General features: G+C 44.0%; 1 protein-coding gene across 3 annotated transcripts in view; it reads left to right on the forward strand.

The window, feature by feature from the left end:
- grin2a (glutamate ionotropic receptor NMDA type subunit 2A) overlaps positions 1-25,432 on the forward strand; it is a 266,902-nt gene that overhangs the window by 26,770 nt on the left and 214,700 nt on the right. The gene's annotated exons all lie outside the window — the stretch shown is intronic.

Below are 25,432 nucleotides of genomic sequence, written 5' to 3' on the forward strand. Positions count from 1 at the left end.
CTGCCAGTTATCTCCACCCTAACTGGTAGTATTCCTGCTGATCGCACATCCCCCACTGATTCTACCAACACCATTCCTTCTTGCCTGGATCTGTCTCGCATCCACTGCTCACCTTCAATTGCCTTTGTCTGCTGATTATTACCTTTGCATTAAATGCCACTGCTCCTCTGAATCCCACCCTCACCCAACCACTCCAACTTTATCCCTCTGTACATCACTCATTTGCACCTTTATTCCATTTAGATAAGATCTCATTTGATTCCTCTTACCACAAGACCACATTTCTCAAAATTAAGCATAATTTATCATTTTCATTCATTCACTCATTTTATATATATTGCATTGAAGGGGAAAAACATCTACATTACAGGTTGCCTTTCCATCTGCATCATCAACGAACTTAAATATATTAATTCAACCCCCTCATCCAGTTCATTGATATAAATAGGGAATAATTGAGACCAAGAATTGATCCCCGGGGCACTCCATTAGCTATATTCTTCCAACCTGAAAATGATCCATTTATTCCACCTTTATGTTTTCTAAGTAATAACCAATTTTCAGTTCATGCTTGCACTTCCTCCAATACCATGAGCTCATAACTTGTGCAGAAGCCTTTTATTTGAAACCCCGGCAAATACAGTGGCTTGCAAAAGTTTTCATACCCCTTGAACTTTTCCACATTTTGTCACGTTACAACCACAAACATAAATGTATTTTATTGGGATTTTATGTGATAGACCAACACAAAGTGGTGCATAATTGTGAAGTGGAAGGAAAATGATACATGGTTTTCAAATCTTTTTACAAATAAAAAACTGAAAAGTGTGGCGTGCAAAAGTATTCAGCCCCCCTGAGTCAATACTTTGTAGAACCACCTATCGCTGCAATTACAGCTGCAAGTCTTTTGGGGTATGTCTCTACCAGCTTTGCACATCTAGAGACTGAAATTTTTGCCCATTCTTCTTTGCAAAATAGCTCAAGCTCAGTCAGATTGGATGGAGAGCGTCTGTGAACAGCAATTTTCAAGTCTTGCCAGAGATTCTCAATTGGATTTAGGTCTGGACTTTGACTGGGCCATTCTAACACATGAATATGCTTTGATCTAAACCATTCCATTGTAGCTCTGGCTGTATGTTTAGGGTCGTTGTCCTGCTGGAAGGTGAACCTCCGCCCCAGACTCAAGTCTTTTGCAGACTCTAACAGGTTTTCTTCCAAGATTGCCCTGTATTTGGCTCCATCCATCTTCCCATCAACTCTGACCAGCTTCCCTGTCCCTGCTGAAGAAAAGCATCCCCACAGCATGATGCTGCCACCACCATGTTTCACAGTGTGGATGGTGTGTTCAGGGTGATGTGCAGTGTTAGTTTTCCGCCACACATAGCGTTTTGCATTTAGGCCAAAAACTTCAATTTTGGTCTCATCTGACCAGAGCACCTTCCTCCACATGTTTGCTGTGTCCCCCACATGGCTTGTGGCAAACTGCAAACGGGACTTCTTATGGCTTTTTTTCAACAATGGCTTTCTTCTTGCCACTCTTCCATAAAGGCCCGATTTGTGGAGTGCACGACTAATAGTTGTCCTGTGGACAGATTCTCCCACCTGAGCTGTGGATCTCTGCAGCTCTTCCAGAATTACCATGGGCCTCTTGGCTGCTTCTCTGATCAATGCTCTCCTTGCCCGGCCTGTCAGTTTAGGTGGACGGCCATGTCTTGGTAGGTTTGCAGTTGTGCCATACTCTTTCCATTTTCGGATGATGGATTGAACAGTGCTCCGTGAGATGTTCAAAGCTTGGGATATTTTTTTATAACCTAACCCTGCTTTAAACTTCTCCACAACTTTATCCCTGACCTGTCTGGTGTGTTCCTTGGGCTTCATGATGCTGTTTGTTCACTAATGTTCTCTAACAAACCTCTGAGGCCTTCACAGAACAGCTGTATTTATACTGAGATTAGATTACACACAAGTGGACTCTATTTACTAATTAGGTGACTTCTGAAGGCAATTGGTTGCACTGGATTTTATTTAGGGGTATCAGAGTAAAGGGGGCTGAATACTTTTGCACGCCACACTTTTCAGTTTTTTATTTGTAAAAAAATTTGAAAACCATGTATCATTTTCCTTCTACTTCACAATTATGCGCCACTTTGTGTTGGTCTATCACATAAAATCCCAATAAAATACATTTATGTTTGTGGTTGTAACGTGACAAAATGTGGAAAAGTTCAAGGGGTATGAATACTTTTGCAAGCCACTGTACTCTTTTGGATGTCCAAAAAACAATATATCTACTGGTTCCCCTCTCTGCATGCGACATTCTCAAAGAACTCAAGCAGATTTGCCTTTTATGAAGCTACACTGATTTGACGATTATATTAACTTTTCCCAAGGAATTTATTTGTTTTTTTCTTCAATTATAGAGTCTAACCTCTTGCCAACTATAGATATTAAACAAGCTAGCACAGAGCTTCCTGCCTTTTATCTTTCTCCATTCTTGCACAAGGGACAGTCATTTGTTGGTTTCCAATCCACTGTGTTCTCCTAGAATTAACTGAATTTTGAAAACTTCAGTCCTCTATCGTCTGTAGCCACTTCCTTTATATCCCTCAGTGTACGCCATCTTTTTTGTTAATCCCGAGAGATTTTCTAATAATTTGTACCACGTTAGGGATTTTTACAACTTCTTCCATACTATTGCAGCTTGCCTCTTCCATACATAAAACAAGCCCAACCATTAACATTGGGATACCATTGAACATCCTCCACAGTGAAGACAAATGCAAAAAAAACGATTAACGTATCTGCAATTTCCTTCTTGTCTGATATCAATTCCCCAGCCTCATTCTCCTCACTAACCTTAGCCATTGTCTTCCTTTATATATAGCCAGAAACAAACTTTTATTGTTCATTTTGATACTGCATGCCTGTTTTTTCTCAAAATCAATTTTCTCCTTATGACCTTTTTAGTCTTTCATTGGCTGCTGAACACCCGGCTTGAGATCAAACTATTCCTTTGGTTTATGTTTCATTCGCAAGAAGAAGTCTTTCATTGTTGGTTCTGAACATGTCCTAATCCTCAGGTGTATCGCAAGCCTTTGCCACATTATAAGACCTACTTCACATTGTGTTTTTGATTTTTTGTCTTTGGAGCAAATTCTGTCTTTAATTTGTGTATTGGTGATGTCCTTATTATTTATTTTACTCCGACTATATGTTTTTTCTCTCTTGTTAATTTTCTGTAAGGTGTCCTTGAGACTTTGAAAGGTGCCCGCAAATAAAATTTATTATTATTATTATTACTTTTTGATTTAACATAATCCTGACTGCTTTTGTTAACCCTAGAAGTTTCATCTTCTGAATGTTTCTTCCTTGTTGGGATAAATTTCTGCTGAGCATTACGAACTAGCTGCATAAACAGTTGAGCTATTGCTCAGTTTATTTATCCAGTACACTCAAACAACTACACTTTCATTTTAACACTTTTATTTAAATTGACAATATTGTTTTTGGACTTCAGGTATAAAATGATAAGAATGAACTGGTTACAGTTTTTCATGTCCCATAATTTAGCATCATGACTATCATCGTTGAAAACATTAGTGACGCGGTGGTGCTGGTTTCTGACAGGAATGGTGACAGACGCACCCCACATCTTTTGGTGTGTGTGCTTTATCATCATTCCTTACAATGCTATATACGACAGTGACCGCAACTTCTACTGAAGTGTAGATGGCCGTTGGCTCGCTAGAAGCTCATCCGCCCTTTGACAGGTCTTGTTTATGGCTCTGCTGGGGGTCCACAGCCCCCTCCTCACCAGGCAACCCAGGTGGGGGAGACGGTTTAGTCGCCGACTATCCCACCATGGAGCAGGTAGCACAGGATTACAGGGTACCCGTGGCGGGGTTAACTCCCCCCGACCTGACCTTAGTAGTACTTATATATTTAGTTGGGCTTTGCAGTAAAAACTGAAAAATCAAACACATTTGACAGACCACCTTACTTTCATGGAAACTATGGTAAAAAGGTGATTCTAACATAATGACTATAACGGGTTCATGGATTTAAACTAAGGTTGATCAATTTTTTGACTGGCTAATAGTTGAATGGAAATGGTGAAGTAAAATGGACACAGTACAGGTAGTGAATAGGCATAAAATGCTGATGACTAAGTTATTTTAATTTGCCCAGTTCAGAATAGAAATTAAGAGAAACATCCCTGTCTCTGTACCAGGCCCTTTCTTAAGCTGAGGCAATATGGGTTGAGGTAATTGCAACCATTTGTTCCGTCATGCCTGACCTACATTCTTAATGAACATGAATATGGGATATATATGGGAGGGTTTCTCCTGGTTTATTGCCTTGCCCTTGAATGAACCTGAGGGAACAAAAGCTGTATGGCCTGAGGCTTCTTCCCCATCAAATGATCACACTGAAATTCTCCTTCTGGTGCAATTGTAATGTCATTAATATTAAAATCTCTTTATTTTTGTAGCACAGTCTATTAATACTTCAATGCCTGTTGCTACACACAGCTGGACTGTTACACTAATTTTTGGACTGAAATTATTTTTCAAGCACATCAGCTTCAAAATAATCTTGTTACCCATTAAAATATTCATGCCTCTTGCACTGATGGAGATATTAATCTCCAACTGAAATCTTGTCACTCAATACTGCATCTTAAATATCACTATTCGATCCCATTGGGTCATTTCTCTTTTGCTTTGGAAGTCAGTCACACATGTGGCGCGACACTTATTCATTATCCCCACTTAATTTTGTCTTTTAATCCCATTCCTCTTCAGATGCTGCTGATTTCATGCTGAGGTTTGATTCTAGCCATTCCTGTTATCCATCTGAAAGCCCCAGAACTAAATGTCACAAGCTTGGAGATCCTATCTGATACTATCTGCAGGCTGTCACAGCAGGCCTTGTTGACTCTCATGGACCTTTCAGTCTGGGCAATTGAGCACCCCCAAGGAGCAGAAATCTTGACAATCAGTCATGGTACCTTAGTACTTCTACATTTGAGAAATCACAGTATCCTGAAACAATCCAGGGAACCAAGGAGAGCAAGATGACTGGAAGGAAAATTGGCTTCATGGAAGGAAGCAGAGGGTGATGGTGGAAGGTTGTTTATCGGACTGGAGGCCTGTGACTAGAGGTGTGCCTCAATGTTTGGTGCTGGGCCCATGCTGTTTGTGGTTTATTTCAATGATTGGGATGAGAATGTAGAAGTCGTGATTAGTATGTTTGCAGATGACGCTGACATGGGAGGTAACGTAGATAGCAAAGATTGTTGTAAAAAAAAATACAGCGGGATTTTAATCAGTTGGGCAATTGTGTTGAGGAATGGTTAATGGAGAATAATGCAGATAAATGTTAGATGTTGCAATTTGAGAAGACTAACCAGCTATGAGATGACTCTAGTATTCACAGTGCATGGCAAGGCTCTGGGGAGTGTTGTAGAGCAGAGTGAACTAGGAGTGCAGGTACATAGTTCCTTGAAAGTGGCATCACAGTTAGAAAAGTTGGTCAAGAAGGCTGTAGAAATAGTGGTGCAGGAAATGGACGTTTTTGACATTGGTTTCTGTGGCGGGGGATATCTAATAGGTACTGGAAGTTTTGGCCAGGGAGATGACATTATGGAATGGGGCATGGAACAGAAGGGGGCATCTCGGCTACACAATTTCTTGGTTGCCCTACACTTTAACTCCCCTTCCCATTCCATACAGACCTTTCTGTCCAGGGCCTCCTCCACTGTCAGAGTGTGGCCAAACTCCATCCCTCCCCCACCCTAGTCATCGTACCAGTTTCACTGCTGTCGTCATCTTGCTGAGATTTACTGCTTGTATTACTATATCACTTTCTTCAAAGCCAACAATGGTCCATTGTGGGCTCCATATTGCATTGATCATCATTGCTGGCTTTGATTTGTCATTTTGCATATTTTTCGTTCATTTGTTCTAATGCACCTTTTCATATCTCTCGTTTCCCTCTCCCCTGACTCTCAGTCTGAAGAAGAGCCTCGATCCGAAACGCCACCTATTCCTTTTCTCCAGAGATGCTGCGTAACCCGATGACTTACTCGAGCTTTTTGGGTCTTTTGCTAAATTAGGAGGCTGGGTGGAGCTTTACATATGAGGCACAAGCATCACCATCGGCCACTTGCACCAAATGCTCAGTGTCAAATCTGTACATCCAATTATGAGGAATGCAGTGCCACAAGAACAATCTTTAACTGATTCTGATGAATTTTCTCAGTGAAAGATAAATATTGATGGAATTTGTAGACATGCAGATTAATTTCAGTATATGAAACAATTCTGTTCCATTGGATTTGGTCTTTAGACTGCTGGTACAACTCTTACTATGTTTTCAATGCAGAACCACTTTTTTGGTGGTAAACAAACAGATATTAAAGTCATTTTAGCTTGACATTGCAAGATGTTGAATAAATTGCGAGTGTGCATAATGAGTATTGTTAGAGCAAGATGCTGTTGTTACAGACCTATTTATAACAGCATCAAATAGCATTTGGGTTAACGCCTTTAACGTAATAAAATACTGGAAGATCCCTTCACGTGAGCATAATCAGAAAATTAAAATACTTGTGACGTGGCATAATGTTTGAAGAATCTTGGTCGAAGAGCTAAGTTTGAAAGAGAATTTCAAAGATGAAGAAAGGTGTTGAAAGTGGGAAAGGTTTAAACGTGGAGTTCCAGAGTTACAGCAAAGACAATGTTGTTCTCCCTCCTCTTTCTTCCCATCAAAATATATAGTTCGTAATACTTGATACAGCAATGTCAATGGCTCGAGGCTCTCTCAAAGATTGCAGCTTAACAAAATCACTTGCCATTCCCAAACATGCAAAATTACAAATGCCTCTCAACACTAGAGTCATCTCATAGCAGATTAAAGCAAAAATAGAAGCAGGTTGCTTTCACAGTGAGTTTGAGGCAATGGAGTGATTTGAACAAGGATAAGAATTTTAATCATGAGCCCAACATTCATGTGTGTTCAAAATCACTGAGTGCACATCCCTTGAAAGATGAATTCCAAAGATTTTATTTTTCACAGGAAACACCTCTTTGGCATACAAATGATCATTTATCTATACTTGGATTTGTGCTTTAATACGCTCCTGACACAAATCACCAACCCATTATTGCCAATGTCAGAACATAAATGAGAGATCTGAAATGCTTTGTAGAAATGACCTTCAGACTATATAATGCTGTTGCCCCGAGTGAACATGGAGGGGGAGAGAGAGAAATAGTGAGATTCATTTCAAAGTGATGGATCAGGCCCACACTGATTGTTTTAGTAGAGTTGTGAATAGAGGAGAATAAATATAACAGATGGTGTTAGCGAGAACGACAACAGAAGGAGAAGTCAGCCTGACACGGTGATGATGAATTCCTTACTGTTCCAATGGAAAAGCACAAACGGTTTTCAGTAGTTTCTTGCTTAAAGAAATGTAGTTATTATTATATAATGCATCAGTATTCTATTTAGGGTACGTGCCTCAATATAAACACAACAGTGAACATTTTGTCTTTGAGTTGCGTGGTTGTTTATCACCATTTGAATGATTGCAGAATGGAAAAAAGTTTATTTTAAAATATGCTATTGCATGTTACCTTGAAGCCTCGATCACCTTTTCTGACAAATGCTCCAAACATGTCAGCTATTTCAGGCAACAAAGGGAAATTTAATGTAGCAGCCTGCAGTAAATAAGAATACGAACTTCAAATAGATCATGTTGGCTCGGGCTAGCAGAAGGATGCTTACATTCCTTAGGCTCAGCTTTTGTCAATATTTGCCAGCCTTCCTCAGGAAAGCTATTAAATTGAAGTCTGAATCTGTCTGAATTTATCAGTCTGGCGAAGGGTCTTGACCCGAATTGTCACCTATTCCGTTTCTCCAGTGATGCTGCCTGACCCGCTGAGTTACTCCAGCTTTTTGTGTCTATCTGAAAGCTATTAGAATTAGGTGGATTTGCATTCATGCAAGGTTCAAGATTCAAAGGCAGCAGCAGAACCTCAACACAAGTCAGAGTCTAGGCAGGAATAGGATCTCATTGAAATAATCTGGAGAAGCTACCAGGGTTTGTTCTAACTTGCTCTTTGCTAGGCAATTGGCCAGCCTGGCATCTTAATTATGGCCACCAGCAATCTTCAGCAATATTGTGAAGACAGAACGTTCACCCCAGTCCTGAACAATATCTTTTACTTTTTTTCCCAATGGCCAATTTTTTAGAAAGTTCCCAAAGCAGGTATGTAGCTACTCATTATCTTGTACAAGTAGCCCAATGTCTACTCTGAATACTTGTCTTGTAAAGGACATAATGACTCCTCATTATAAAATAGTGGCAGGTTAGTCCAAATGCTTAGAGTATATAGAGGATTGTTGAAAGTGGGTTCAGAATGGGGGCTACACATAACCAGGGCAAGTTGTTCGCAGGTGACGTGCAGGACAAACTGGACTATGGTATCCAGGCCCCCTGCGCATTTTCTTCTTCTAGCCCCCATCCAACAACAAATTGGGACATCTGATCTGGGAGGGAGTGCAGTAATGGACAGAGCTCAGTATTGGAGAGGGCAAGATTAGGACCCAGCATCAAAGTTTTAGTGGCCGTGGGAGGCAAAGCTTTGAGAACAGGGTTTGGTTGTGGATCATGGGGTCAGGTGCTTGGGATTGATCCTGACCTCAAGAGATGTCTGTGTCATAGAGTGGGTTTTCTCAGGGTGGTCTGGTTTTCCCCCCACCATCCCAAAGGACGTGCCGGTTTGTCGGCTCCTGTAAATGACCCCTGGTTTGTAGGGTGTAGATGAGAAAGTGAGATAACATCGAATTATTGCGAATGGGTGATCGATAGTTGGTGTGGACAGAGTGGGCCGAAGGGCCTTTATCTTTGCTGTATCTTTTAATCAATCAATCAATCAATCAATCAATAAATAGCCTGTAGCTGTGCATACTGATCATTGAGGTAGCGAGTGAACCATTGACAATCTAAACAACATTGTAACAGGGGAAACAAACCCAGCTCCTTTGAGCCAACAGGTGATCTGATAAACACACTGGATAATTTTTACTCATTTTATTCTTACTTTTCAACTTTGAGAAAGTTCACCTTGTGTCATAAAATAGAATCACAATATTTCTGAATGATAGATTTAGCCTCCAGATGCCAATTAAAAAAAACAGCTGTAAATGTTATGAGAGCTGGAAGAACTGAGGGACTGTGATTGTTTGCCAACAAATCCATAACGGTGGTAGAAAGGTCGAGAGGGTGATTAGAGAGGCATTAGAGATTCCTTCATACATTAGCTCGGCATAGAACATACCGTAAGTGCATAAGAACATAAGAGCAGGAGGAATCCCAAGAGGAGGAGGACCGATGGAGATGGGAGAAGGGGTCATCACTGGGTAGTGGGAACTCTTTCCCATAGAATTTCCAAGAGGAGGGGGACTGTTGGTGAGACCGCATTTAGAACATTGTGTTCAGTTCTGGGCACCATGTTATAGGAAAGATGTATTCCCACTTCCTCCAGGTCCAAGGCGTAGCCTAGCAGAACTGGTCCTCAGCCACAACAACATCTCCTTTGCCTCCTCCCACTTCCTCCAAGTCCAAGGCACCCGCATGGGCCCCAGCTATGCCTGCCTCTTTGTAGGGTACGTTGAACAACCCGTTCCAGGCGTATACTTGCCCTGTCCCCGAACTGTATCTCCGTTACATTGGTGACTGCATCACGGATGGCCAGCTTGGCCAGGTCCAGGAGCAACCCAACCAGGACATCTTCAGCCCTACCCTCTCCCCTACTCAGACGGTGTCCAAAGATGAGGATGGTGGGTGAGAAATGAAGCCAGAAGGCAAGGAGCAGCCCCTTTAGGTATTGAAACTGTGGCTGCAACCCCACACACTCCATATACACGTGGTACACAGACTCTTCCAGCCTGCAAAAGTGGCAGGCGGCTGGCATGCAGAACTCATGGACTTCATCAACTTCACCATCAATTTTAATCCTGCACTCCCCTTTCTTGATCTCTCAGTCTCCATTACAGGAAATAGACTATTGACTGACGTCTATTACAAACCCACTGACTCCCACAACAATCTCGACAATATTTCTACCCACCCTGCTTCTTGCAAAGACTATCCCCTACTCCCAATTCCTTTGTTTATGCTGCATCTGGGTCCAAGATGAGATGTTCCATACCAGGACATCTGAGATGTCCTCTATCTTTAGGGAATGGGGGTTCCCCTCTCCCATCATAGATGAGGCCCTCACTCATGTATCCTTGGTACCCCCGCAGCTCCGCCCTTGCTCCCCCTCCCTGACGAATCTGAGTCTGAGGAAGGGTCTCAACTCAAAACGTCACCCATTCCTTCTCTCCAGAGATGCTGCCTGTCCCGCTGAGGTACTCCAGCTTTTTGTATCTGTCTTCATGATGGTGGATGTCAAGGCCACTGGACGGTAGTCGTTAAGGCACGAGATCTTGTTTTTCTTCAGCACCGGGACGGTAGTGATCTTCTTGAAGCAGGTGGGTACTTCAGAACGGAGTAGGGAGAGATGAAAGATATCCGCTAGTTGGTCTGCGCAGTTTCTAAGGACGTGGCCAGGGATTCCATCTGGGCCAGTTGCTTTCCATGGGTTCACCTATAGGAAGGCCTTTAAGACGAACAAGAGAGTTAGCCATCAACCAAACTCATGGAAACAGATTACCTGCTCATTAGCACATTACTGTTCTCAGGAGTATTCTGGATGCACATTGACTGCTGCGTTTACCATATTATGATAGTAATTAAAGTTCATATGTACTTTGAAATCTGTGACATCGTGAAGGCACTATATAAATTAGGTTTCCTGGATTTTTTTTATTTCACGCCCAACTACATATTTCTTTCCCTCCTTTCATTTTGCTTTCAATACGCAGCATGACTTTTGAATTCATTATTCTAACTTTAGCTTCCTAGCTCAAGTTCCCTCTGCTCATCTTTGATGATTCATCATTCTGACTGTTAACAAAGACCTAATCTTTGGGGATGTATGACAATGGGAAGCCATACACTAATAACTCCTCACTTGTACTTCAAAGAAGAAACATTTCTGCACAGAAATTATCTTTTATTGAGAAGGGAGAATTAGAACGTTACGGATGTGCATTGTGAGAGTGAATCGCGACTCGCTACGTCAGCGGACTAATCATAAATTAATAGCCGATAAGTTCAAACACACTCAGTGATTCTGTACCAACATCTCACTCCATTCCTCAAGAGAAACAGACTACTTCCTAGTAATCTCATCTGAATGAATATTTGGCTGCAGTTGAAGCTTTCAAAGCAAGGACGGCCTCATTATATTCGGGATCCCGACAGTACATCGGAAATTCAATCTTTCATCTCGTAGCACAATCTTGTACCATGATTTACTCTTGAATTTTAGAGGACAAAGATAGATAGCAGCATATCACCACCTGGGAGGAGCTGTGAATATAGAGTTTATTCTGATATTCGCAATCCAATTCTCTCCAGGAGAATTGATTGAAAATGCATCTTTCATTTGTAGTGATAAACGGGCGATGCGGCATTGACCATATACCTGTACTATAATAAATGGTATACCATAGAAGAAAGACAAACCACGATTCCTAGGATTTAATACTAGAGGTACAACTACATTCAAAGATTATTTTTCTTTTGAGGACATTATATGTAAAAACCTATCTTGGCTCCTAATTTATAGAAGATTATTCATACATTAACATTTTCTGGAGACTCTTGATGCTGCAATGTTCATTTATTTTCTAACATTATTCACTGAATTGTAAAATCGTGCTAATACTTATTATTCAATTATACAGCTCTCTTAATCTTAATCATAATCAAATGTGGGATTGGCTAGGAGCAGAACTTTCCTTAGTATTATGATGGTCAGGTAATTGATCTCAAAGCTGTCAAGGGATGTGATTGCCCGGATAATGACTCCCTATTTCTCATCAGAATCTCATGTTCTATTCTACATTTTCCTTGAACCTCATCCCCTTTGATGTCTTGTTTTCACACCTTACCCATCCTTATCTCTGTGTCTCCCTCTCCCCTGACTCTCAGTCTGAAGAAGGGTCTCGACCCGAAAAGTCACCCATTCCTTCGATCCAGAGATGCTGCCTGGCCCGCTGAGTTACTCCAGCATTTCGTGTCTATCTTTGGTGTAAACCAGCATCTGCAGTTCCTTCCTACACACTCCTGTTCTAATTGGCATTGGACATTTTCAGGAGAACACAATTTTTATTGAAATAATTCCAATGGAAAGTATCCTCTCATAACTATTCATTGATTTTAGGTCTTTTGCTAAAAATGGTGAACCAAGATACTATTTGACCTCTCAGGTAGAGTGGCATAGTGCTCATACAGGATAGTAATGAGTGCCTGGCCAATGTTTACCATGTGTTTTAACAGTGTTGTTGTGGGATCTCGCTGTGCACAAACTGACAGCTGCCTTTCTCATTTTTTATAACATTTTATTCAAAAATGCTTTGTTTGCGATTAAATGTACTGAGGGATGTGGACATTGTAAAAAATATAAGTCTATTCTTGAAAAAAGATGACACGAGGTGTAAAAAGCGTTTGATTTTAAATGATACATTGAATATTGTAGATCAGAGTAAAATGGAAATCATTGGCGGCTCAGACTGTATGGTTGAAATAAGACATTACAGCAGTTACTTCTCAGCTTTGGGAGCCACTAGTGAAGAGATTGAGGAGAATTCTCTCAGTGACTGCGCACTGTTGCTGGATGATCTATATTACTAAAACTCTGTTCTTGACCGGTTTTGGCGATCTGTGCTGCGATTTCCGAGAGAACGCCGCCACCTACGGCCGTCATTTTTGGCCACCTCGCTCAGAGCCCCCCTCCGCCATATGTGTGCTGAGGATTTTTCCCGTCGATGAAATATGACAGAGATATTAATGATTTTACAAAATTCCCTATTCTCTCTGCTGCCCCTGCTGGCGGCAGGGGGGAGGGACTATAAAACCAGGAAGTGGTGTGCCTCAATTAGTCTGCAAGCTGGAGGAAGGCAGAGGGTCACGTTTCTCTGAGCTGTGAATAAAACTGAACAAATGTCCACACAACTATGAGTAAGTACCCTTAATGTGGTTTGAAAATGAAAATATGGTTAAAGTAAAAAAGCACTGCCTGCAAATGGTTGTTTGGGTTGAAATAAAAAGGCACTATCTCTCTCCCCTCCTTTCCTCTTCCCCCCCCCCCCTCCTCTCCCCCCCTCTCCTCTCTCCCCCCCTCTCCTCTCCCCCACCCCTCTCCTCTCTCCCTCTCCTCTCCTCTCCCCCCCTCCCCCCCCTCTCTCTCTCTCTCTCTCTCCCCCCTCTTTTTATCCCCATCCTCCCCTCTATCCCCTCCCCCACTGTCCCACCCCTAAACCCCCCTCCCCTCCACACACCCCATACCCCCTTCCCTCCACCCTCCCTGCTCCCCACCTCTCCCCCTCCCCTCAACTCACCCCCCCTCTCAGCACACCCTCTCTCTCCCCCTCTCCCCCTCCCCCCTCCCCCCTCCCTCTCCCCCTCCCCCTCTCTCTCCCCCTCCCCCCCCTCTCTCCCCCCCCTCCCCCCTCTCTACTCCCCATCTCCCCTCCCCCTCTCCCCCCTCTCCTCTTCCCACACTCCTCTCCCCCCCATCTCTCCCCTCTCTCTCTCCCCTCCCCCTCTCTCCTACGCCCCTCTCCTCCCCCCTCCCCCCTCTCCTCCCCCTCTCCCCTCCCTCTCCTCTCCCCTCTCCTCTCCCCCATCTCTCCTCCCCCCCATCTCTCCTCCCGCTCTCTCTCCCCCCTTCCCCTCTCTCCTCCCCCTCTCCCCCTCTCCTCCCCCCTCTCTCTCTCTCCCCTCCCTCTCTCCCCCTCTCCTCTCTCCGCTCTCCCATTCCTCTCTCCCCTCTCCTCTCTCCCCTCTCCTCTCTCCCTCCTCTCCTCTCTCCCCCTCCTCCCCTCTCCCCCTCTCTCTCTCCCCCCTCTTTTTATCCCCCTCCTCCACTTCATCCCCTCCTCCACCGCCCCTCCCCTAAACCCCCCTCCCCTCCACACACCCCTACCCCCTTCCCTCCACCCTCCCTCCCCCTCCCTGCTCCCCACCATCTCCCCGTCCCCTCACCTCACACCCCCCTCTGCAGCACCCCCTCTCAGAACACCCTCTCCTCACCCCTCTCCACTCCCCCCTCTAACAGTCCGGCCCTCCCCCCTCTCTCCTCCCCGCTCCTCCCTCCCATCTCGCCCCCCATCGCTCCCCCTCTCCCCTCCCGTCTCCCGTCCCCTCTCCCTACCCCTCTCCCCTCCCCCTCTCTCTCCCCCTCTCTCTCCCTCCCTCTCATCAAACTCTCCTCATCTCCACGCCCTCTCTCTCCTGCTCCCGCCTCCTCCCTCCATCCCCTCCCCCACCCTCCTCCCCTAAACCCCCTCCACCTCCACACCCCCTAACCTCTTCCCTCCAACCTCCACCCTCCTCCTACCTGCTCCCCACCTCACCACCCCCTCTCTCTCCCCCTCACTCTCACCCTCTCTCTCTCCTCCCCCCCTCACCCACCCACCCTTCCTCTTCTCCTCCTCCCCACCCTCCTCTCCCTCTTGCCCCTCTCTCTGTGTTTCTGTCTCTCTCATCTGTCTCTGCCCCTTCTCTCTCTGCCCTCACTCTCATCCCCCGCCCCCCCCCCCCCCCTCTCTAGATGTGACTGCAAGTTGGGGGCTATGCGTCAGTAGATACGGTGGTTATGGGGTAAAAGGAGCAAATTAATAATATTAATATTATATCAAGGGGGGTAATTAGCGTGAGTGCGGGGGGGGGGGGGGGAGAGATAGATAGTGTGTGTGACGCTGCGTGCCGCCTCCCCCCCCACAACCACACGTTGGGGGAACAGACCCAACGGGTCTGCACTTGGTCTAGTATATGATGGAAATTGCAGGACAAAAAAGGCACAATGTCACATTGACTCCCTAGAACACAATCCCAATATAAAATGAATGTAGGTGAACAGCTAGATCTCAATGGCAATTTAGCACAATGAAAAACAAATCAGGGAAATACATCACACACAAATCAAATCTATTCTTTAGGAATCGGTTTTAAAAAACATCACTGAAAGAAAAATATATTTGTCTCATTGGAATTAAAACAGCAAATAACTCTTTGTGTTTATTTCCTATTGGTTGGTAAAAGGGACTTAAATGTTCTCAGTTTTCATTTTGCCCAAACAGATTGATAGATTATTTTAAACTACATTAAATATTAGTTTGATATTACATTCTTGCTGAAACATTTGGAGTCGAAATGCTAACAAATCTCCTTACAAGGTCAGCTTCCTTAACTGGTGGAACTAGCTCACGGTCTCAACAATCCTCCGTAGCAATTCAGGTACAATAGTGAAACAAAAATCTTTGCCACGCCTCATAAAAAATACAAGGCTGCATTACAAAATGCAGGATCGAAGAAATACAAAGAAAAACAGAGTTATAAACGAAGCAGGGGAAATATAGAGATGGAGAGAATTTGGCTGAAAATAATGTAATGACCACAATCTGCTATAAGCAAGAATTAGAGGAATGCAGATATTCCAGAGAGTTTAGGTAAATTATTGTCACATGTACCGAGGTACAGTAAACAGCTTTGTTTTGCCTGCTATCCAAGCAGATGAGACAGACCAAACATAGATACAATTGGTTCAAATGCACGTACATTAGATAGAGCAAAGGGGAAGATACAGGGTGCAGAATATAGTTCTCAATATTGCAGCGCATTGTAGGCTTTCAATGTCTTAGACAAGGTCGGATGTCCCCAATGGGGTTGATGTGTATTGAATAGTACCCTAACTTAAGGAAGGACCATTCAGAAGCCTGATAACGGTGGGGAAGAAGCTATTCCTGAGTCTGATAATGTGCACTGTCATGCTTCTGAGCTTCAAGCTTCGGGAGCAGGGAGAAGAAAGAATGGCCGGAGTGGGACAAGTCTTTAATCATGTTGTCTGCTGTCCGAGGCATTGTGAAGTGTAGATGAAGTCAATGGTGGGAAGCCTGCTGTGTTTGATAGACTGGGCTATATCTACAACTCTCTGCAATTCTTGCAGCTATGGGGCTGGAGGACACTATTGTGGTAGGGTGGGGTGAAACCAAGGTGAGATTTTAAAACTAGAATGGGAATTTAAAAACTGAGATGTTAGACTGACCAAGAGTTATGTAGGTCTGCAAGTTCTTGAATAGGGGTGAAGGGAGAATGGGACATGATGTGATTTGATATGGGGCAGCGGATATGTGAATGACCAATAGCTCACTGAAGCTAGAGTGCATGAGGTCAGATATAACCATATAACCATATAACCATATAACAATTACAGCACGGAAACAGGCCATCTCGACCCCTCTAGTCCGTGCCGAACACATAATCTCCCCTAGTCCCATATACCTGCGCTCAGACCATAACCCTCCATTCCTTTCCCATCCATATAACTATCCAATAGATAAGATGGTGTTGGACCAATGAATCCTCAAGGTATTGTGGGAGAGGCTACCGACAACAGGAATATTGAGGCAGTGGTGGTGTCTGCTAAAGGTCCAGTTTTTGGTTTCTTTATTCATTTTTTGAGATCTGAGCATCACTGAAAGGCCAGCATTTATTGCCCGTCCCCAAATTACTGTTGAGAACACATTCTCAAGCACCTGCAGCCCTTCCGGTGGAGATGCTCGGTCCCAAATGCCGTGCGGGAAGTTCCATGATTTCCGATCAGTGATAACCATATAACCATATAACAATTACAGCACGGAAACAGGCCATCTCGGCCCTTCTAGTCCGTGCCGAACACTTATTCTCACCTAGTCCCATCTACCAGCACTCAGCCCATAACCCTCCATTCCTTTCCCGTCCATATACCTATCCAATTTATTTTTAAATGATAAAATAGACCCTGCTCCCACCACTTCCACTGGAAGCTCATTCCACACAGCTACCATTCTCTGAGTAAAGAAGTTCCCCCTCATGTTACCCCTAAACTTTTGTCCCTTAATTCTCAAATCATGTCCTCTTGTTTGAATCTTCCCTACTCTCAATGGAAAAAGCTTATCCACGTCAACTCTGTCTATTCCTCTCATAATTTTAAAGACCTCTATCAAGTCCCCCCCTTAACCTTCTGCGCTCCAAAGAATAAAGACCTATCTTGTTCTACCTTTCTCTGTAACTTAGTTGTTGAAACCCAGGCAACATTCTAGTAAATCTCCTCTGTACTCTCTCTATTTTGTTGACATCTTTCCTATAATTTGGCGACCAAAATTGTACACCATATTCCAGAATTGGCCTCACCAATGCCTTGTACAATTTTAACATTACATCCCAACTTCTATACACAATGTTCTGATTTATAAAGCTCAGCACACCAAAAGCTTTCTTTACCACCCTATCTACGTACATGAGATTCCACCTTCAGGGAACTATGCACAGTTATTCCTAGATCCCTCTGTTCAACTGCGTTCCTCAATTCGCTACCATTTACCGTGTATGTCCTATTTTGATTTGTCCTGCCAGGATGTAGCACCTCACACTTATCAGCATTAAACTCCATCTGCCATCTTTCAGCCCAATCTTCCAAATGGCCTAAATCTCTCTGTAGATTTGAAAATCTACTTCATTATCCACAACACCACCTATCTTAGTATCATCTGTATACTTACTAATCCAATTTATCACACCATCACCCAGATCATTGATGTATATGACAAACAACAGTGGACCCAACACAGATCCCTGAGGCACCCCACTAGCCACCGGCCTCCAACCTGACAAACATATATAAATAAAGGAACAATTATATATTTCCAAGGAAAGATGATGTGTGACAATGAGGGAAACCCACTGATGAAAGAGGTTATGGAATTGGGAGATGGTGGCAGAGTAGCTGGATGAGTAATTGCAATGCATTTTGTGGATGGTAACACTCCAGTCATGGTGCACCAATAATTTAGAGTTGTAGATGGGGGTCCCTGAATTGTGTAATTTCTTGAGATGGAGCTGGGTCTAACCAGGGAAGTTGAGAGTACTCCATCTTACATCTTGTGCATTACAGATGGTGAAAAGTCTTTGGGGTTTCACTTTAGTCACTAATACAGGATTAGAATCGGGTTGGGTGCAGCTAGGAAGTAACAGTGGGAGTTGTTTAAAGGATGAGTGAGAAAATTAGAGGTGTAGGTAACAAGGGAAATGCAGTAATCGTGGAGGATGAATCCATGGATTTGCATGGGGTGGATTCTCGACTATAATGTTGGGGAAGTGACGAAGGAACAGATTATTTTAGATCTACTGCTACGTAACAAAAAAAGTAATTATTTATGTCATTGAAAAGGGGTCCTTAGAAAGAGGGCTTTAAGAGGATACAGACGAGAATAGATAACAACTTGGCAAATGGAGTACAATGTGGAAAGACATCAGGTTATTCAATTTGGTAAACGATGCAGAAATAGAGTATTTTCTAAATGGTGTGAGATTGGAAAGCCTTAATGTTCAAAAGGTCCTAGTCCTAGTTGCCCTTGTGCACAAATTACTGTAAACTGATAAGCAACTGTGATAGACAGTTAAGAAGGCCAGAAAACAGGCAGGCCTTCATTACTAGGTGATTTGGGTACAAGCGTAACATGATTTTACTACAATTATACACGGTCTTGGTAAGATTGAGGAGAATGGTGCAAAGTTTTAGTCTCTTTACTGAAGAAAATAAATTTGCTGCAGCATCTATGTAGTTGATTGCAGGATGTTTTCAGTGAGGGGAGGGGGGCTGGTGATGGTAGTGCCAATGGATAACAAAAATAGATGGCTAGACATGACACAAATATCACCTGCTGGGTTTACACCCCATGTCTGAATCTTGCTGCATTGTGACGCAGACTGCTGTTGTTGTGAATGGAACTGAAAATTGTGCAATCATCCACAAACATCTCCACTTCTGGTCTTATTGGTGGAAGGGAAATCATTAATGAAATACTGAAGATGGTTGGGCCTAAATCATTGCCCTGAGGAACCTTTAGAGTGATGTGCTGGGACTGGGATAACTGAGATAACATATATAGGACAGGTTCAGATGGATATTGCCCAAACGCAGGCAAGTGGGACTAGTGTAGATGGGGACATAGAAAATACAGTGACCTCCATAATGTTTGGGTCAAAGCCCCATCATTTATTTATTTGCCTCTGCACTCCATAATTTGAGATTTATAATAGAAAAAAATCACATGTAGTTAAAGTACACATTGTCAGATTTTAATAAAGGCCATTTTTATACATTTTGGATTCACCATGTGGAAATTACAGCAGTGTTTATACATAGTCCCCCCATTTCAGGGCACCAATATGTTTGGGACACAGCAATGTCATGTAAATGAAAGTAGTCATGTTTAGTATTTTGTTGCATATCATATGCATGCAATGACTGCTTGAAGTCTGCGATTCATGGACATCACCAGTTGCTGGGTGTCTTCTCTGGTGATGCTCTGCCAGCCATGTATTGCAGCCATCTTTAGCTTATGCTTGTTTTGGGGGCTGGTCCCAATCAGTTTTCTCTTCAGCATATAAGAGGCATGCTCAATTGGGTTCAGATCAGGTGATTGACTTGGCCACTCAAGAAATTACCATTTTTTAGCTTTGAAAAACTCCTTTGTTGCTTTAGCAGTAAGTTTGGGATCATTGTCTTGTTGTAGAATGAACTGCCGGCCAATGAGTTTTGAAGCATTTGTTTGAACTTGAGTAGATAGGATGTGTCTATACATTTCAGAATTCATTATGCTACTACCATCAGCAGTTGTAACAGCAAAGTCTACACTAACATGGCTGAAGCTTACAAAGTCGTCCCCCTCCCCCACCTTGGTCAGTCTGATCACCTCTCATTGTTCCTGTTCCCTAAGTACTCCCCACTCATCAGACGGGTAAAACCCACTGTGAGGACAGTTAAAGACTGGTCAGAGGAGGCAGACTCCACACTTCAGCAGTGTTTTGGAAATACTGACTGGAAGGCATTTGCAGCCCAGGCCACCCTTGATCCCACACGGACATTGATTCCTACACATCCTCTGTTCTGGACTTTATAAACTCTGCCATCAACAGTGTCACCTCCCTCAAATGGGTGACCATATTCCCGAATCTGAAGCCATGGATGAACAGCGAGGTCAGGCTACTGCTGAAAGCACGGGACACCGCTTTCAGGTCAGGCGATGCCCGAGCCTACAGTTCATCCAGGGCTAACCTGAAGAGGGGCATCAAGAAGGCCAAGCACGGCCATAAGCTCAGGATTGAGGAGCACTTCAACAACAACTCCGACCCCCGACGCATATGGCAAGGCATCCAGGCCATCACGGACTATAGACCCACCAACACCACCCCCACATCCAGCAACGCCTCCTTCCTTGAGGAGCTTAACCACTTCTATGGCTGCTTCAACAGGGACAATCTAGAGATGGCCATCAAGGCTGTGCTCCCTGCCGATCACCAGCCCCTCTCACTCACCCCTACGACGTGTACGTGGCACTGAGTAGGACTAATGCACGTAAGGCTGCTGGCCCTGACGGCATCCCCGGGCGCGTCCTCAGGGCCTGTGCTGCGCAGCTGACAGACGTCTGGACTGACATCTTCAACCTGTCACTTGCCCAAGCAGTTGTGCCCACGTGCCTTAAAACCACCTCCATCGTGCCGGTGCCAAAACACTCCACCGCGGCAAGCCTCAACGACTTCCGCCCAGTTGCACTTACTCCCATCATCACCAAGTGCTTCGAGAGGCTGTGTCTGGCACACCTCAAAAGCTGCCTACCACCCACACTGGATCCCTATCAGTTTGCCTACCGCAAGAACAGGAGTACGGAGGATGCCATCTCAACGGCACTTCACTCCGCCCTTCCCACCTCGACAACAGAGACACTTACGTAAGAATGCTGTTCATCGATTACAGCTCAGCATTCAACACCATTATACCCTCTAAACTGATCACCAAACTCGGTAACCTGGGCATCGACCCCTCCCTCTGCAACTGGATACTGGACTTTCTAACCAACAGACCCCAGTCTGTTAGGTTAGACAAGCACACTTCTTCAACCCTCACCCTGAACACCGGCGTTCCACAGGGCTGTGTGCTGTGCCCCCTCCTCTACTCCCTCTTCACCTACGACTGCACACCTGTACATGGTACTAACGCCATCATCAAGTATGCAGATGATACAACGGTGATTGGCCTCATCAGCAACAACGATGAGTCGGCCTATAGGGAGGAGGTCCAGCTCCTAGCAGCATGGTGCGCTGACAACAACCTGGCCCTTAACTCTAAGAAGACCAAGGAGCTCATTGTAGACTTCAGGAAGTCTAGGGGCGGCACGCACACCCCCATCCACATTAACGGGACGGAGGTGGAACGTGTTTCCAGCTTCAGGTTCCTGGGGGTCAACATCTCCGATGACCTCTCTTGGACCCACAATACCTCAACTCTGGTCAAGAAGGCTCACCAGCGTCTCTTCTTCCTGAGGAGACTGAAGAAGGTCCATCTGTCTCCTCAGATTCTGGTGAACTTCTACCGCTGCACCATCGAGAGCATCCTTACCAACTGCATCACAGTATGGTATGGTAACTGCTCTGTCTCCGACCGGAAAGCGCTGCAGAGGGTGGTGAAAATTGCCCAACGCATCACCGGTTCCTCACTCCCCTCCATTGAGTCTGTCCAAAGCAAGCGTTGTCTGCGGAGGGCACTCAGCATCGCCAAGGACTGCTCTCACCCCAACCATAGACTGTTTACCCTCCTACCATCCGGGAGGCGCTACAGGTCTCTCCGTTGCTGGACCAACAGGTCCAGGAACAGCTTCTTCCCTGCGGCTGTCACACTACTCAACAATGTACCTCTGTGATTGCCAATCACTTTGATATAAGTTAATCTTTGTCTCATCTGTCCACAAGATCTTTTTCCAGAACTGTGGTTGCTCTTTTAAGTACTTCTTGGCAAACTGTAACCTGGCCATCCTATTTTTGCAGCTAACCAGTGGTTTGCATCTTGCAGTGTAGCTTTTCTATTTCTGTTCATGAAGTCTTCTGTGGACAGTGGTCATTGACAAATCCACACCTGATTCCTGAAGAGTGTTTCTGATCTGTCGGACAGGTGTTTGGGGATTTTTCTTTATTATAGAGAGAATTCTTCTGTCATCAGCTGTGGAGGTCGACCTTGGCCTGCCAGTCCCTTGGCGATTAGTAAGCTCACCAGCGCTCTCTTTCTTCTTAATGATGTTCTGAACAGTTGAGGTATGGCTGATGTCTCTAACAGTTTTATTCTTGTTTCTCAGTCTCATAATGGCTTTTTTGACTTTCATTGGCACAACTTTGGTCCTCATGTTGATAAGCAGCAATAAATGTTTCCAAAGGTGGTGGAAAGACTGGGGGGAAAGACTAGGTGCTGAGATCTCTCTTATACCTGCAATAAGGAGGCAATTAAACACACCTGAGCAATTACAAACACCTGTGAAACCATGCGTCTCAAACATTACGGTGCCCCGAAATGGGGGGACTATGTATATACACAGCTGTAATTTCTACATGGTGAAACTAAAATGTGTAAAAATGGCCTTTAATAAAATCTGACAATGTGCACTTTAACCACATGTGATTTTTTCTATTACAAATCTCAAATTGTGGAGTACAGAGGTAAATAAATAAATGATGGGTCTTTGTCCCAAACATTATGGCGGGCAGTGTAGGTGCAGAAGTAGGTCATTCGGCCCATTCGACCCAGCACTGCCATTCAATGTGATCATGGCTGATCATCAGTACCCCGTTCCTGCTTTCTCCCCATATTCCTTGATTCCGTTAGCCTGAAGAGCTATATCTAACTCTCTCTTGAATACATCTCTAACTCTCTCTTGAATATATGTTAGTCGGTGTGGGCAAGTTGTGCCGCAGGGCCTGTTTCCACACTCTATGACTCTATGACCAACAACGACAATGCATATCCCTTGGACTAATGTTTGCTCTCAGTCACCCTGCAATTTGTGGTGTAAGTTTGTGAGAGCAGCAATCGATATGTAAACATTTACAGGTGCCAGTGAATGTCATAAGACAGGGCGTTATGTAACTGTCGTTTCAAAAATATAGCTAGAGTGGATAACCATATTTCTAAATGTGGCGCCAGCACAAAGGATTCACTAAGATATTAAGCGTGGACTGAGAATGCTCCTTTGTATCCCAGGCCTGTTAAGTTTGAGAATTCATTGCCTATTCATTGGGAAGCCAGAAGTGTAAAGGTGGTTTTCATAACTAATCAATGATACTTCTGGTTTCTCAATGAATCTTCATCAATATCTGGCTTGTAATGAACATGCACAGTATTTTAAGCCTCTCAAATCTTATCTGACGCCTTTAGTTTTGAATGTTAATCTTACTTTGCAGGCCGCCTTTGTATAACATTCTACAGCAATTCATTCTATTTCAAATGCACTTCACACTAATTGCCTCTCATTTCAATGTTTAGAGAGCTTCAAAAGATTTCTTTTGTGAAGTGGTGACATGATTTTGTTTTCATACATACTATCAAAGCAGGTATGATGGTATAATTGTGCAGTAAATGTACAGGGAATATTAACCAAGCCCATCTGGATGGAAACTGAAAGGGTCCTGCAGATAAAAAAAGGTCCTGATTTCACTTTGCATTAAAGGTAGACAAAAATACTGGAGAAACTCAGCGGGTGAGGCAGCGTTGAGATTCAGTGGCTAAAGTGAGAGAGTTGGGGATAGGGGATGTAGGGAGAGTGGGAGGGGTGGGGTGATGTTCATATGTCTTTTCTCTTGACTACTCACTGGCAGATTTCATTATGTTATGATTTTTCACTCGCCATTAATGGCCCTGATTTGAACAACAATCTTGAATGTTTCATGATGTAGTTCAGACACAGGTAAGTGCTAAAATGAGCGGATTTGCTTCCCTGAATGGTGAAATATGTGGGATTTTATGAAAATGCAATAACTTCAGGGTTACCATTATTGATTCCCCTATTTTATTGTTGATGTATTTAATTATCAATGCTTACATTTTCTGGATGTCATCTTCAAACTCATGCCACTGGATGTTAGTCATAATTTATCCACTTTGTTCTAATTTTCCGACACATCAACATAGTGTAAACAGCATTCATGGATCCAAGTTCCAATGCATTCTCATGATTTTGGCTCTCTGGGTGTGTTCATGCTTATTGTGACCCACTATTCATACAAGCACCCCCCCCCCCCTCCTCCCACACACCCCGTGTAACACACTTGCCTTTAACCTCACACTTTTCTCAATGACCTTGAGGTCTCAGATTGTCTCATGAATAGAGCAGCCCACACATTCTGATCAAACCTCCGGGTGTTCCCTGCTGTGGCCTTCAACTCCGTATACTTCAAAGGCTTTTGATAAAAAATTCAATGGTTTAGTGGCACTGAGAGACAGTGAAATTCATTTTTGTACACAGTTCAGTACACGAATCACTACACAGAAGCAGATCAAGGTCTTTCAATGCCAGATAATCAGTTACATTTAAAACAGTGGCAATTAATTAAAAGAATTCAAATTATAAATTGTTAAAGTACTGCTAATTCACTGGAAACATAAATATATATCAAATCAAAAAATAAACACAAAACACAACTAACTCTCACTTGCAGGTGATGACCTAATTCGAGTAAATGAACCTATGCCTAATACACCAGCTGCAAATTGTACCCAGAACCTTGGGTCAGCAAGTTGGAGACATGCTGTTACCCAGGGTTGCCAACTGTCCCGTATTAGCCGGGATATCCCGTATATTGGGCTAAATTGGTTTGTCCCATACGGGACCGCCCTTGTCCCGTATTTGATTGCTACTACTCAGGTCAAGGGGACTGTCGGGTCGGAGCGCCACGTCTGGGCCCCACCTCATCCATCCCGACGTAGTGCAGCCCATGGAGTGCAGCAACAGCACTTCGTCGGTCGGCAGCCTGGACCTTCAGACCTTCGCAAACTGCCGACACTCCTTCTCCACATCATCGGTTCATGAGTGAATGGGGTGCGGGACGTTGCGCGTGACGTCATGAGCAACGTCTGGCGCCCGGGCTAAAACTCCTCAGCTGGCCCGCCGGCTTGGCTTTATGTGCATCCAACACCCGGGCTAACTCATCATTCACCCAGCCACGGCCGAGTCGGTCAACGAATTGCCGTTGGGAATTTGTCCCTTATATTGACCTTTTGCCCTTTCTTTGGGAGTGAGAAAGTTGACAACCCTACTGTTACCTGAACATTGTGAATTTTGCCACGGTGCAGTGCACAGCTATGCAAGTCCAGGATATAGATCTGCAGCTCTGTCGGCTAGTCATTAGCAATGTCTCTTCACCTCTTAAGTGCCATTCAAT

The sequence above is a fragment of the Amblyraja radiata genome, chromosome 22 (assembly GCF_010909765.2).
Source record: "Amblyraja radiata isolate CabotCenter1 chromosome 22, sAmbRad1.1.pri, whole genome shotgun sequence".
Lineage (NCBI taxonomy): Eukaryota > Metazoa > Chordata > Chondrichthyes > Rajiformes > Rajidae > Amblyraja > Amblyraja radiata.